This window comes from Ptiloglossa arizonensis, chromosome 6 (assembly GCF_051014685.1).
Source record: "Ptiloglossa arizonensis isolate GNS036 chromosome 6, iyPtiAriz1_principal, whole genome shotgun sequence".
NCBI classification, from domain to species: domain Eukaryota; kingdom Metazoa; phylum Arthropoda; class Insecta; order Hymenoptera; family Colletidae; genus Ptiloglossa; species Ptiloglossa arizonensis.
Window position 1 is genome coordinate 1,657,600 of NC_135053.1, and position 15,091 is coordinate 1,672,690.

At 34.6% G+C, this 15,091-nt stretch overlaps 1 long non-coding RNA gene across 7 annotated transcripts; it reads right to left on the minus strand.

Moving 5' to 3' along the window:
- Positions 1-299: 299 nt before the first annotated feature.
- Positions 300-7,233, minus strand: LOC143148057 (uncharacterized). 7 transcript variants are annotated; one of them, XR_012992387.1, is made up of 8 exons: positions 6,932-7,233; positions 5,130-6,255; positions 4,861-5,032; positions 3,884-4,037; positions 3,652-3,817; positions 3,486-3,546; positions 2,277-2,479; positions 300-1,058 (listed from the first exon to the last, which is right to left on the minus strand). It is a non-coding gene; the product is annotated as an uncharacterized LOC143148057 (long non-coding RNA). The 7 variants fall into 7 exon arrangements; XR_012992388.1 differs by having other exon boundaries at positions 5,130-5,299; positions 6,478-7,233; XR_012992389.1 differs by lacking the exon at positions 5,130-6,255 and having other exon boundaries at positions 6,478-7,233.
- Positions 7,234-15,091: the final 7,858 nt, after the last annotated feature.

Below are 15,091 nucleotides of genomic sequence, written 5' to 3' on the forward strand. Positions count from 1 at the left end.
TTAGGGGAAAAAAAGGATACGTCGTAGAAACTGGAATTTCTGGTTGACTATGACTCTTTTCCCGTGATGCTGTCAAGATAAAAGAATCATTTTTGAAGGATACACTGGACTACCTAAACGAAATTTAAACATCTGTATTGCAAACTAAACGTTTACATACAAATTTATAATTTATATTATTTATATTAGACAGTTTCGCATTATTTTATGAAATCGTATAAACACCGGTTGGTATTAAAATTAACAGGTAATAAAGTACGTATCATTTTTCCATAAAAGGGTACGAGGTTTTACGTGTAATTATTTATTTGCAATAATAGTTGTATTTTGACAATTTATTCGTTTTGCACAAACAGTAAATAGTTTCTTGAATTTTTACGAACCTTTCTCCCGAAAATGGTGTCCTTACAATCTTATTTACTTATTTATTCATTAAACAGGAGAACCTTTTAGTTGGTTCTTAGAGACAGATATTTATTTAGAGTACAAAACTTACAAAATTCAGTCACGAGTAGACAAAGCACGAATCAATTCATACTTAAAGTTATTAAATAGTGAAAGAATAAAAATAAAAATAATTCTCAATTACGCGATTTATACAATTATATAATATTTGTCATATTTTTTACGGCGAAGGATATTAATTTTAGTAGACTTTGGCGAGAATCTAACATAAAATAAAAGTAATATTTCAGTGCAGATAACGTTGCCATCGTGCGTTATACGTTTCCTTTCAAGGGGTAACGGACACAATGTTTTAATGCTTTAATTTTGTATTAAACGACAACAACAGAATTTAAATAGTCTTTATCTAATCGGATGGAAGAAATGATTGTATCTCCATAATGCACACGTGCACGAAGACCAAATGTGTCACTGGTTTCTTTTGAATTCTAATGTCTGCGAATAACTCTCGAGTGAACTTGTTTTTGTGCAAATGGCTAGGAGATCACGCAAGATTCTGCAGGTTTCCTGCCCGATGACTTCATGTAACATGGATCGCATTCTTCGCCTTTCCTTATTGCGGCAAATGTTTCTTCTCTGTGGTAAATTTCATTCTGAAAAAATAAGAAAAGCTTTTTGTATAATCAACGACTTGTTCCGTAGAGAACCATTAACTTACAAATTAAACAACTGAAAATTTCAGAACCAATTAGTTCACGAATACGTTCATCGAGACCTTTTTGCTTTCTCCAATGAGTTCTGTAATCCTCAATGGTTTATCTACAGTTAATTTACACTTTATGTAACATGTTTAAGGTTTTGAGGTAACGGATGTCTTACAACGTAGCAACAAATTATCTTCTAATCGCTTTAAGTAGGATATCTTTGAATACTTCAAACTTGTCTTCGCGATTACTATGGCTAACAATTTTGAATTTTTCATCTATAATTTACGTTTTGAAAATACTATTATTTAATGCGAAAACTACTGTGTAATTATAATTCGTATTTTAAGATAAAATTATATTTACATGCCTTATGCGTGTAGTGAAATATTCATATATGCTATATCTATGCTTATAATTATAATTTAATGTTTCAGTTGCTTCTCCATGAATAAAGAAATCGCGTTGTTCCAATAACCTGTTAATTCGATCGAATAGTTTTGTCTAACACTTCATTACAGTATGTTAATAAGAAATTATTTATTCCGTTGAAATAAAAATAAAATATTCGAATTTTCGTTCAATATTTCGTTAATATTCGATACTTCGTTAATGTAATTTGTTACAAAATTTCACTGAACCAAGATGTAACTAACATGTAATGTAATTTTGAATTCAGGAATAGTTACTCTAATCGACGATAGAAAGACATTAGAATTTATGTCACCGCATTTCGCAGAATATTGGCATTGAAATCACTACATTTCGTCATCAAACACCTACTCGTGCTGACACGATTTTCGACGCAATGGAAACTTAATTAAAAAATTTAAATTACGGTGAATTTTTATCGAAAATGAAAATGAATACAGAAACCATGAATATTCATCTCACGTTCTATTTTTTCTCCGAGTTGTTTAGAAGAATTACAATTTATGCCAACGAACCGAGTTTCTCTGAAACTTTTCCAATATCGTTGAACTCGTTCCAAAGACCTTTTAAGTCTTTGCTCCGAAAAACAATTTCTTCGTAGATAAACATATTATAAATTACACTCGGATTGATAAAGACAACGAGGAAGTGGACGAGTCTAATCCTAAGAAAGTCGAAAGCCGGCAGTTGAATCCGCGGCGAGACGAAAGTAAAAGTGAAGCGAGGCCAATTTACTTTTAACGTGTATCAGTGACGGTCCATTACACTTTCAGCGGATAATATCTGCTTATAATCAGGGATCGATTTCATTCCGTTCGATCAGCTTCGATATTCAGCGTCGATAACCGACGGTTTCCCTTCCATTTTTAACCAATCCAATGAATGCAAACGGAATTCGACTTGTTTCTCGGTGAACATAATACGTACTTTCCCTGAACCTGTTTACAACAACGATCACCCACAATGTACTCTATTACATAAAAAATAATCTTTTTATTACCGTAATGAAAATAGTTCGATTGTTTGTTCACTGCGTACCTAATTCTTAAGTATTTTCGCGATTACCACGAATAAGTTAGAAATCAAATATAAAATGAACGTTTGTAGGAATTTAACGGGGACAGTAACACCGTTATTTTTATTAAAATTTGTTTTCTCCGTAATGGATACTTTCTCATCGCTGTAAGAATACGTATATTCGTTCATGTTAGTCCAATATTCGATCGATCTTAAAGAATAATCGCAAGTAATCTTAAACACTCAGTACTTTTACCAGTTTGTCTATTTTTAAATTAATGTAAAAGGGAAATAAACAACGAAGGAAAGAGTTTAAATATTTCTTTTACGAAATAAGGTGGTTTAATTAAATCTTCAGAATTCACAGTCAATTTCGAACTATATAAAAGTGACATTCACTTTTTTTAAACGGAAGGCTATAATTTTCTCGATTGCACGGAAACGGCTGTCGTTCCAAATTCAATTCAATGGAATTTATATGATACATGTTCAAGGTCGTGCATGATCAGATACGAAAGACATAGTGAGTAACTTTTACAAGTTCTCTAATTGTAAATAACTCGTGTTTGATATTATCTTATTTTGTTCCGATTTCTCAAATATCACCTTATATCAAACTTGTGATTTTATCGCGACAGTAACAAAACTTCGAACTATCGTAGGTCTGTAAATATAATAGAATAATTGTACCAACTAGTGTGACGGGGAACAAAATGCTTGGATAATTATTTTTGTTAACTAATCGAACAATTACGTTTTAAAACGATGATTATTGTTACATAATACTCTGTGATTTAAACAAAATAAAAATTGAAAACTATAATTTAGCAACCTTGTCTTTATATTCGATTCTATTTTCTAGTTCTGAGCTATTAGTTCGCATATTTTTCTCAACGTATTATCTGCCAAGAACGTAAAAGTATTTACCTGTATCCCTTGCGCTTTAGAAACGATCGTTTACAGTGTTGAAATCTTCGACATTCCTTTACTGGAATTTAAGTCCACTTGTTTTAACTCTCTACTAGTCTTGTTTGTCTTATCCTACCTCTCTACGTGATTTGTTTATTCAATTATGCCCCTCCGTTACACTTACCTCTTTTCATAATTTTCAATTTATCTTGTAGTTTTAAATATTAGTTATATCATCATTTAAATAGTTGTATATAATTTGATTTAAGTAATAGCAAATTAAAGTCACGAATAAACATGTAGCAATGATATTATCGACAATATATTTGCAAATAATTTGTTAGAAATTTCTATGGAAAAGTAAAGATAAAGTAAAATATATGCATTATTTGTTTCTTAAAATAATTAAGGAATACCTTCGTTTATTATAAATGTCCATGTCGAATCTTATAAGAGTGTACAACGTGACTTTGAATCTCAAGAAATTTTGGTAAATTATATAAAATTTATTTACACGTAGCTACGAAATTTTTATTTCTTCATGTACTCAATACCCTCCAAGATTTATTTCTAAAACAACGAATACTTTAGAATAACCGAAGACGATATCAGTGTATCTTTATTCATTCCTTTCAGCTATTCTTTATCTTTAGAGTACAGACAGACACTGTAACGAATACAGTGTAGGATTGCCCCGTTAACTATCGCGGTATCTGCCCCGTTATCGGTTGCATAATTATCCCTACCACTTAAATCTATCTCATTAGTTCTGACTGTTTCCACATTTCTGGTCTTCCGCTGTCAGACACGAACGAGTCGGAGATAGATAAAAGCGCTCAATTCCTGGAACATTTATAATACTATTCAAAACTGGAAAGAAGACGAGCAAGACATCGAGGAAAACTAATATTTTACTAATAGATGTAATCGCTTTGACCAATATAATAAAATAAATGATTAAATTTTAAATTAAATGGAAAATTTGAAATATAAATTATTTGTTTGATTCTACATTTTCATTTGTACTATTTTAATAAATAATTTAATTAAATTATTGTAAACAAAAATTAATATAAATTCGATCGTTTATAGTACACTACAACTGAAATTGTGTGTCAGTATATTCCTTAGTTTCGTCCTTTTTCTTGTTTTAAATAATACTTCCCTTTGCTAAATGTGTGCTCATTGTTTGTAACAACGAATTGCAGAGAGAAAGAAAGATCAGTCCTGAAAGGAATTGAGAGTCGTATTAGGTCGAACGTTTCAGTCAATCTTCTTAAGATCTGTGTCCGATCAAGAATCGACACAATCCTCATTCTACTTACTTATCGTATCATATTCTCCTTAATCCGAGACTGATTTTTCTTTCTCCCTGTAATACTTCTGAACTTACCGGTATAAATTAACTTACGCGAGGAAAGTTTATTTTCGCTCCTTAAATGATAATGTTCGGTTAAACGATTTTCGAACAATAGACATCCTCCTGTATTTAGAATGGAACATAGTTCGTGGGGCACTGTTAACTCGAAATTATCTCCTCAACAATCTGTCAGGTCATCCTCATCCTGAAACATCTTGCATAGATCGATCCATCGCGTGTCTGGTTATTTAATGTGTACTTTACGGTAGTAATTGTAAGGTATGTGTACGTAAAGTACATACTTTTACAATTTCTTGTCTTTCCTTTCCAATCTTAGTACCAGTATATTTTTTTTTAGGTATCGTTTAGTCTCTCATCATAATTTCTCCTTCGTGCGTATAAATTCATTTGCAATTATTCATTCCGTTGAAACTTTTAACCGTTGCGCTCGAATATACTCGAGGTAATAATGCTACTCGAAACGGTCGAATTAAAAACACACCAGGTATATAAACATTTTGATTCACCATGAACAATTCTGTATGATATTTTACTCCTTTATTTAACCTTTACGCGTATTTATAATTTAATCGATATACTTATTTAGAAATAAATTTTAGAATTGTTTCAGCGATAATCATTCGACTTTTCTTACAACTGTATAAGATTTTTACTTCTCTATTTAATCTTACGTGTATTTACAAGTACAATCGCTCAAAAATAAATTGCAAAATTATAACAACGAAAAAGAAGTAATGAATCAACACAGAGACATTTCTTTTTCTAATTCGGCCAACGAAATACATACGATCGAAACGTTGTAATAATTTTTAATAAACGCGGGTATCTTAAGCGTATTATTACGAGGGGAAAAAATATTGCTTTTATTATTCGCGATGAAATTGACAAAGTCGATCCAATTCGCGCACAACATGATGAAACACGTGTCTAACGCCACGGAGATCCTCTATTGTCTCAGGACGAGGTAATTACTTACTTCACCGCCTTTGTGTTTCGTATTACGGGCCGTTATGTAAATTAAAATTTTGCAAGCGCGGATAATTGCAAAAAGTCGGCGTGTTATTCGTTTCGCGTTATGCTCAACTTTTCGCAGCAGATAATGAAAACGCGCATCGATTCCGTTGACGTCTCGCCACTTCCGGGTCGAATCGCATTAACTCCGCGGTTCTTCTTGCTCACGCGACTGCGACTGATTCGTTTCCATCGATTTGCATAGATCTTTTTTCACGAGCCGAATCGTTGCCACACGCCCCGTGTCTTGGGCCGCTAAATTAGCGAAACCGTCGTTCGCACGGAATTAACTAGCGTATCCGAAGGAAACCGTCGCATAGAAAACCACGGGACCGATTCTGTTACCGATTACGTATAGCAGCACCTGACACGCAGCGGTTCGAGAAATCGTTTCTACTGGAAATTTATATTGAAAAAGTCAGTGGTTCGCAGACATAAAAATAACGTTCGCAAAAAGTAGTCGTAACGAGCCACCAATGTCATAGAACATTTTCGATGTTGTTTTTTTTACATATCTTTCGGTATGTATACAATTGAGGTTAGGTTTTAGTAACATTTTTATCACATCTTGTGTTTTACGTATTTCTGTACTCTTTGTTGCATTTTAAAATCACTTACCTGTAATCTTAAGAGAAGCGATAAAAAGTATACGGCATAGATCTTGATACATCTAGTGACATGGAATTAATTGTGGAATTAAAGAAGCACAATTAACGGATTACTTGATTCGCTAATTTTATACGACTAGTTACATTGCGTAAGTAATACGTGCACTCGATTCGTTCGATAATTTAACGTTATCGCAGATCTAGAAAATATATTTTCAGATTTATTTTTATCACTTGGTTTATTAAGCGTACCGGTACGCGATATTAGAACGAACGCGACAAAAAATACACGAAGTACGTGAAAGGCAATGTGTAGCGAAAATGTTATTAAAAGCTAACCTCACTTGTAACGATATAAACCGAAGAAGACCAAAAAACCAATGATGGAAACGTTCTACATATTGATTCGTTTTGCCTACTTTTTGTGCAAAATCATTTTTATTTCGTGCACCATTTAAACCCACCGTTTAAATCACCGTACGAGCCTCCAAAAAATTGTTGTACTCGTACGGTGTGTTGGTGTACATTTAAGTATATTATGTATATTATATGTTACAGTGTTACAGTATTATTAGTATTAAACGTGGTATTGACAATTAGTTTCTCTTTTCACTAAAGATAGATCGACTATGTATAAAACTGAACTTATCGTCTTGATGCCCACGGCACGCGTCTTTATCGTCTTCGTCGTTTACGTCTTTTTCAAGTCTCTCGTCTTAATGCCTCTTTTCAACTATCCTGTATTACTACGTCTTTTTACCCATACATACTGTTACGTACTCTTCTTTCTTACTGTGACATACTGTATCATACCACGACATACTACGACATACTACGACATATTGTTCTTTCTTACTGTCCTCTCTTCACGCGCATTCATTCTCTTTCATTCTAATCCTCGGTCCCTCTTACTTCAGACATTCGGTCACGTTCGGCCATCCTAATCGTTCGTCTTTTCCAAACACTCTTCATTTTCTCCGAACCACATGTATTCCCTTTCGTCCTCGTGCATTCCCACGCTCGGTCGTCTCGCAAGACCCCCTGTAAAGGGATACTCGTGCCTTCCAAGAAATCAAGCGAACAGATCGCCGCCAAGTGTTTACCTTAACGCAAGTCTGTCGCACGCGCTATCTCTTCTAAGCCTGCGCTCGAAACAGGCCCAAGCGAACACGGAAAATCCGATACCACACTCCTAACCTTCTACAGCTTCTTTATATTCATTATTACCCGCAATTTACTTCCTGTTACATAAAAAAATCGCTAAAGTGTCTCTCTATTTCACAGGCAAAACGTTCGAATGACCATTTAAGAAGATTCTTTTTTTAGCGTTAAGATTTCAAGTCCATAAGCTTGACCAACCCTTGGATTCCACCCTCTGCGACGATTATTGTCTTCGCGTTTCGAAAGGTGCGTTTGATCGGCCTTATCCTTTTGGAGGTATAAGGAGTAATTCGAACAGAACGTCAAAATGAGCTTCGGAGTTGCGCCATATAGAGCTCTAAAAGGAACGCAATGCCGCTGGAAAAGGTCAGGTTATTGCATCTGGGCATATTGTTTCTCTAGCGAATGCAGACGACCAGGCGGAATTCTATCGCGATTTCTATACGTGACCGTCTCCATGATTTCCCACGGCCGACGTTTTCTAAACTTTCCTCGGCATCCGACTAAGATGAATTCGCAAAAGAAGTGGACAGCCAAACCGTACCGGAACTTTCGCCCGTGCCCCTGTAATCGGTGCACGAATCTCAGCGATTAACAAATGCGCTTCGGGGCTCGTGAAATCGAAGTAGTTTCAAACGGTTCCTCGGGATGTACAGGGTGTTCCAGAATTCGTAGTACGCCGGAATCTCCGTTAATTACACGAACCTCTATTTCAAACTTTTATCGGTGTAACGTTTTTTCAATTTTCTCAATGCTCACGAAATGGAGGCAATTTTAAATATTTAAAACGCTTTATCATCGAGGTGTACAGGGTGTTCCCGAATTCGTAGTACGCTGAAACCTCCGTTAATTACACGAACCTCTATTTCAAACTTTTATCGGTGTAACGTTTTTTCAATTTTCTCAATGCTCACGAAATGGAGGCAATTTTAAATATTTAAAACGCTTTATCATCGAGGTGTACAGGGTGTTCCAGAATTCGTAGTACGCCGGAATCTCCGTTAATTACACGAACCTCTATTTCAAACTTTTATCGATGTAACGTTTTTTCAATTTTCTCAATGCTCACGAAATGGAGGCAATTTTAAATATTTAAAACGCTTTATCATCGAGGTGTACAGGGTGTTCCAGAATTCGTAGTACGCCGGAATCTCCGTTAATTACACGAACCTCTATTTCGAACTTTTATCGGTGTAACGTTTTTTCAATTTTCTCAATGCTCACGAAATGGAGGCAATTTTAAATATTTAAAACGCTTTATCATCGAGGTGTACAGGGTGTTCCAGAATTCGTAGTACGCTGAAACCTCCGTTAATTACACGAACCTCTATTTCAAACTTTTATCGGTGTAACGTTTTTTCAATTTTCTCAATGCTCACGAAATGGAGGCAATTTTAAATATTTAAAACGCTTTATCATCGAGGTGTACAGGGTGTTCCAGAATTCGTAGTACGCCGGAATCTCCGTTAATTACACGAACCTCTATTTCAAACTTTTATCGATGTAACGTTTTTTCAATTTTCTCAATGCTCACGAAATGGAGGAAATTTTAAATATTTAAAACGCTTTATTCTCGAGGTGTACAGAGTGTCATAGAACTAGTGGTACGCTGAAAATTCAATTAGATACGTAACCTCCGTTTTAAATTTTTACTCGTGCAACATTTTTTAATTTCCTTGTGACAAAATGGAATGCTTTTGAAATGGACGCAGTTTCAAACGGTCTCCAGAGGTGTACAGGGTATTCCAAAATTCGCAGTACGCTGGAACCTCCGTTAATTATACAAATCCCCGTTCCAAACATTTACCGGTGTAACGTCTTGCGATTTTTTCACGGTAGAGCGCGACTGGTGAAACCAAAACAGTTTTAAAGAGTATTTAAAACGCTTCGTCCTCGTGATGTTTTAGATGCCCCAGAATTCGTGGTACGATGGAATCTTCACTAAGTACACAATCTCCGTTCCAAACTTATCTAAGTAAAACATTATTTGATTCTCTCATGGTAGAACGAGATGTTTAGTGTAACAAAGATCGTCTAAGATCGACATCCAAATAATAAACAGAAAAAGATAACTTCGTAAAAGATCGGAATATTCAACTATTAATAGTAGATTGCTCTACTATTCGAATGTTTATTGTCCGAACAGAATATTCCTCGTACGATGGGAGAAAACACTACAGTAGATTCTCCGTTATTCAAATATTCAACCATTGTTTTATTATGCGAAGTATGTCGTAGAGTATCTCGTTTCTTATGGAAATATTCCTTCGTAAAAATAAAAATTAATTATAACGAGATTTTAGTACGAATAATAACGTCTTCGAAGCTATATAATGATATTGGACGATAAAAGTTGTACGATATCGAAAAAGTTACCGTTATTGACGCTAAACATATCTTCGTTAGGAATTTTCCAAGAAGACATTGATATTCTAAGAAAGCTTCAATGGTTCGAAACGAATGCACATTATTTAATTAAATGTTTCAAAAACTTGTGGATTTTAGTAGTCAAAAATACACAAGATTTCTATACATTTGAGAAGATTATTCGCTTACAATATTTATTCGTTTTTATCATCCGTTACCTGAAAATTCCCTCCAATGAACAATTGTGTCTCTCTATTAGATCGAATAATGAAGGTTGTACTATATATTGCCAAAGAACGTGATTCCTCGCTTAAAGTCAAAGATGTTAAAATAGGTTATAAATCATACTTAAATGTGTAGTATTTTCCAAAAGTTGCGAATAATTCAAAAGAATTACTTTACTTGTAATAACACGTAGATGTTGGCTAAGAAATAAATTAAAATTAAACACACCATTAGTACCTAATAACGTCCACATAAACGAAAAATATGTATGTTGCAGTATGCAATCATGTGCAATTAAAATCTTCCGCAAACAATTACGAGACTGTTAACGAACTTGTGCAATTTGATGCGTGAAAAATGTTCTCGTCGTGTTTATAGTGCGTTTCTCTCGTTCAACGAAAGATTGTACTTCGAAAACAGTAATTTATCGCGAAGATAAAAATCGTTATTCTTCGTTTCAATGGAAGGTAGACGTAAAAGTAACGATAAAGTCCGCAGAGACATTTCTTGCACTCTCAACTGCAAGTGTTAAAGAATCTTTCGCGGATGTAATTCGGTGTTATGTTCAATCGCTGTAAGAAAAAAGTGACTGTCGAAATGAAACGTGCTGGGTTGAAAGCGAGTTTTCGAAGATTCACGAGCTACCGAGCCAACGGATTCGGAAGATCGACCCCTCCGGCGATATTAACGATCGCAACTTTCTTCGACCTCCGGTCGACAAAAAATCGACCACAACCATGGCGAGGAACTTTCGCTGGTGTCGCAGCTTCGGATCCTCTCGTGGTGGAACAAGATGCTTAATGTAACATAGGTGACCTGAAACTGACATCTGAATAGTAGGTAGAAGAAGATGATTCTTCGCAATAAAGGGCAACAGAAAGTTTGTAACGTATCCTTTTGCTTGCAGACACAATTATCGAAAAATCGATTACAGTCACGATGAGGAACTTTCCCTGGTATAACATCTTTCGATCTTCCCATGGTAAAACGAGATACTTGATGCAAGACAGGATGCTCGAGACTAACATATAAATAATAAGTCGAAGAAGATGATTCTTCGCAAGAAAGGGTAGCAGAAGGTGTGTAGGTAATGTATCTTCTATTTTTTTTTTTGCAGACATAATTATCAAAAGAATCGGTATCAATTTCTGTGCGAGATCACTATTTCTGTAATTTTTATTAATTTCTTTATTTACGTTATAAACCGGTCATTCGAGGTGTGAGTCAGCTTCGATGCTAAATATTTGATATTAAAATATTTATTTTAAGAACTCTGCTGAAAGATAAATTTTTAAACGTATCTTCTATTTGGAAAAAAATTTAATGGTTTTCTAATGTTTTTGATGATTTCGTGTACAAATTGAACAAAATGGTACGGTACGACTTCTAAACTTCTCGAAATCGAACAACTTCTGCTTGAAACAGTATTTTCTATGTGTACAAGTAAATGAGTTATTCCAATGGCTTGGTCTATATTTTTTCCTTAATTTCTTTTACCATCAAAACGAATATTATCTATCCAACGCGTCGCTATATTTAATTAATTTGCTGTATCCAATCGGAAAGATACGTTTCTCGATAGATCAGAAACGAGAAAAACACTTTCCAAAAACGAAAGGTAACTTTTACGCGACTTTCTCAAATTTCTTAAATGAAAAAATCAACCGATCTTCCCAATCGCCGTGTAACTCAGAATTCATTCGCAATGCGCCAAAAATAATTGACAATTACATTTCACTGACAATTACACCTAAGAAAATATTTGATGAGTAATTTCTTTCAATTTTATTTACATTTTTCTACAATCATTCCTGTTTCTGAAAAGAACAAAATTTGAAAACGTTCTCCCTAATTATTCATACTTTCCAGTGCATACCCTTCTATTACAATCGCGTTAATTCGACCGCGAATTAACCGATATATAATAGTTTGTTCGATAAGTTTTATCGTTCGATAAGAAATGAAACTATTGGGTTCGTTGTTTTATTTTTCTAAAGCTAGTATTACTGTTCGATGAACATGTGTGAAGTTTCGTGCAGATCCGTCGACTCGTTCGTATATTCACGGTTGTTCGAACGTTGAAGTGTCATGGTAATTTCTCACAATGGAAAAAACGACAAAACTTACCGCACGATCTAGTATATAGTTATTGTACATAATTTTGGAACGCGTCGTAAACGAATCCTAAACAGCTGCCCATCAATACCAACGAAAAAAATCTGTTGCCCGTGGTGGAAATCACAGGACGTTGGACCGAAACGAGGATTCCGGGTGCTGCTCGCTTCTCTTTGGTGGCGCATTTCTCTTGAGGCCGTTTTAGAAAGGCCAGAGAAACCTCTGGAAGGCCGTGCACAAAGACTTCGTCTCGCATTGCAATCGCTGACGTACCGTTTGACGAAGATTTTCCAGAGCTACCGGTGCACGTCGGTTTCGTTGGCCAGACGTTTTTAACATCTCGGCCCCTACTTCGTAACCCGTCGAATGCTTTCTTTTCAGCGAACCTCCGACGATACCGCAATCGTAATTGCCAACGTTACACTGTTCATTAATGCGATCGGTTCCCTTATCAGTGTATACCTACGTTGCTTTCGAATAATTTACAACCGCTTCGAAACGATCCCGACTTTCTTTTATAGGCGCGGAGTTAAAAGAATACGCGCGAGTTGCGCGATCCTATAGACCAGCTTAATACCACTTCGAATCGATTTATCGCCGTTATCGGAAAGCTAATCTGGACTAAAGAATTGCACGAATGTGTACCCTTGTATAACATAACTCGATCACCTTGATTAATAATTTATACTTTCCTTCGGTAAAATATAAATGTAATCGGTTCGCGCGCGTTGCACCGCGCGCTAATTCACGAACTGTGTTGCCGCGGTTCAAAATTTCAATCCAGATTGTTTCTTTGTTCGTATCGAAAATCGTTTCATTTTATCTAGTGAAATTTCCGAAACGATTTTCAGTTAAATTTGAAATATTATTCGCGAAAGTAACGGAGTGTTTCGAAGTATTTTTTTGCGGTATAAAGGACAATCTAGACGTTATTGTTATTCCTATAAATCAAATATTAAAGAAAGTAACGCATTAAGAATATCGTTGGAGATAGCGTAGGATAAATTGAAATATTCTAAAAAGACGTATCTTGCGTCGCGTCGACCGTAATTAATATTCCAAGCGCTTCCGTGTTCATGCACCCGGATGTTGATTTCTCGATGATTTCTTAATTACAATCGATACGCACTTATGCTTTTTAGAGATCGTGGAAGCATGCTCTTTTATACCATCTATTTGAATAGATGTATCATCTAATAGCGTTTTTCTTTTAAAAAACAGTTAATTGTTGCTTTCGCTAAAACAACCATTACTGTTTAATACTATGCTAAGTAGTCCGTAATTTATCGTACGAAATGGGATGTCGATGATCGAGTACAATATTGAACAAAAGGGAACAAAAATTTTCCACATCTTTCACACGTGACACGTTTACAGTTTAACGAATCTCTTATCCTTTTTGTAACAGTAATTTCAGTTACTGTTATGCTCGATGTTAGATTTAGAGTGTTCAATTTTATTTTAATCCAAAAACGATGTAGATTTGTCTCGAATTATTTAAATATTTGACACGAACGAGGAAAGTATAATTTTTATCATTAATAATTTCAAATACAGCCGTTCGTAGTTCAATTACCGTTTGATAATTTTCATTCGATGACGCACGTGTAATTTCAAAAATATACACAAAAAATTTCACTTCGCTACAAATGATGTTATAACACTTTAATAATTCTTCCTACGCGTATTCTTACGCACGATTTATCCCTCGAAAGGTAATCATTATAACACTTTTTTCTAAATAATAATTAATATCTGAAGAAACTACTCGGTATAAAATGGCAATTATAATGATAAAACTTTTTTATATACTTATTAGTTACGTATTATCGTCAAATAGTTGGGCGTTAGTTAAATATTATGCGGAAGAGATTTCAAGAGCGTGTGAATATTGAAAGCAACAAGAAGCAAAAGAAAAATTTTCCTTCACGAAGCACGTTGTAATTAATCAAACGAGTCGTTCAATACGCAATTACTCGGATAATCGTATATCATCGTCGGTCGCACGAAGATTATCGATCTCGTTGCCATCACGATCGTCGTTTACCAGCGATTATGTCAATAGATCGTCGTTGCTCTAGAAAGTCGGATATTCAGAAGCTTATGGTCGATTTTATCAAAACCCATCATCGCGTTGTTTTAAATCAATTTCTTTTGGCAATTCTCAATAATTGATATGTCAAGACGTCGAGTAATAAATTGATATATACCAATAAACAAAAGACACAAGCATTACCAGTATAAAACTTGTCTTCGAGAGATAAATTTAACGTTCGAAACAAAAAGAAATATTAATTCGTTGTATTATATACCAGCAAATAGCAAATATACAGAACGTTTCGTGTAACTGGATCCAATCATAAACTTTAAACAGTAAAAGATAGAAGAAAATTTCATTCGGAAAAATTAAACGGTGTTGGATGATACAAGACCTAGTATAGTATATGTATCTACTCCGGAAGTGTAGGCGTTTTGAAAATATCAGTGTTACCTCCGTTTCTTTAAATGAAACTATATATCTTCAATGCATCGATAAATGCATCTCTTTATTCTCTATAGAAAAATATAATGTTACAGCATTTTGATCGAAAATTGATCATCTTAGAAACATTTGACCTTTATTTTTTCATCATTGTATTTGAATCTATCTAATATTACCTAGTTCTGCTCAGAATGCTACTTTTCTATGAAATTCATGAAAATGAAAAATATAATATAAATACAAGAAATATAATTTTATTAAACATAAATACAAG